A 1,664-nucleotide genomic window follows, 5' to 3' on the forward strand; every position below is an offset into this window, starting at 1 on the left:
ATGGATTCCAGGAGCCTTCCTCCTGATCCCACGTCCAAGTGTGCTTCTACCCCACCTCCCTAGGAAAATGCTGCAGTGAGGAGCTGTAGACAAGCCCAGGAAGAGGCATCTGGACCCTGACCATTGTGAAAGTTTGCTGAGACAAACACATGTTTATAGCTCACAGAAAAGATATGCGATTCAAGGAATTTTATCCCCTCAAATGGTGTGGTCACAGCTAAAGAAGTAAAAATAAATTTGTTTGTGGGAGTAGCAGTAATGGCAAGGTCTAATGGTTGAAGGGTGCAGAGGGAAGAGAGGACAGCTTATCACAGAAGCAAGGATAAGTGAGGAGGGTAATAATCATGGACTGCCCTGAAATAGTGACACCATCCAAACTGCTTCTTAACAAGCTTCCTCTTTTGTAGTTTCCCAGCATTAGCTGCATACCACCATTTCCCACTACCAGTGTGCAGCACATATGGCTGCCTTGCAAGAATCACACAAATCATCCAGTAAGTTCATTTTTATCAGTAGCTTCTGCTTAATTAAGAGATGCATCATGCTTCATCAATCAGCTTCTGTGCATGTGAGTTGGTCTCAGCCATTCTGCTGATTCCAAGTCCAAGCAGATACAGTTCTTGTGCTGTAAGCAAGAGGCTGGTTAGCTTGGCTTTGTGGTGCCAGGGGCAGAACTGTGTCCTTGATCATTAAAGGTAAGTTTCCTACCAAAGCTCTGGCAATTGTAGATCCACAGTGTCTTTCTGATATTGTGCACTAAAAGATTGATGCAAAAAGTTATCATGAAGAAAAAGGCTAGTGTTAGGACAGTGAAAAGCACAGTTACAGGTTGAAAGCTCTACATAGCATATAAGATTTTTTGTTTCCTGTTTTGTCAAGAAACCAGTTAAATTAGCTTCTGGAGTCACGACTGGTTTACACTGGTGCATTTCAGCTCCATAGAAGAAATTCCTGCAGAGGCATTTCTCAGGCAGACATCTCTAACACAGCACAGTACAAAGCCAAACAGAGCTGGTGTCATAGCTTTGCCTTCCAGAACAGACACATGAATCTACACGAGTGTACCTAGCTGAACATGCTGAATCTAGGTAGCCTGGGGTTGGCTTGGGAAATCTTCATGACACTGCACACAAGATGTGTGTAATTGCATATAATGACATATTTTTTCAGTGAATGATAAAAAGGGCCGTTTGTTATCACCAGTCCATTGCTACCCCTGGAATAATGCTCATAACAGCAATTAAGTGAACTACTTTTTATTTGCTTGACAGCATTTGAGGTGTGATTGGTCAGATATGAGCATTGCAATTTAACTTTTCCTTTGCAATGGCTTTTGTGGCCTTAGATACACTTTTTCTGGATTCCTCCTGTGCAAGAAACCAGTGAATTGCTAACACCAATGAATTATACCAAACACTATCATGGTTTCACTGCTTGAAAGATTCCTTAAGAAGTGAAACTTTCCAAAACCCAATTCACAGCCAAAACTGAATTTGACTTTAGTCTTCTTATGTGAAACCTGATTGATTAACTAATCATTCAATCTTTAAATGCATCTTTTCAATAAATCATTACGTAACACCATAACATACATGTTAGTTACTTCATATAAGGTACACAAGTCATCATTTTCCTCTGCAATTTTCCTGTTGCTTATTATATGC

This window comes from Heliangelus exortis, chromosome 3, assembly GCF_036169615.1.
Source record: "Heliangelus exortis chromosome 3, bHelExo1.hap1, whole genome shotgun sequence".
Classification (NCBI taxonomy): Eukaryota; Metazoa; Chordata; class Aves; order Apodiformes; family Trochilidae; genus Heliangelus; species Heliangelus exortis.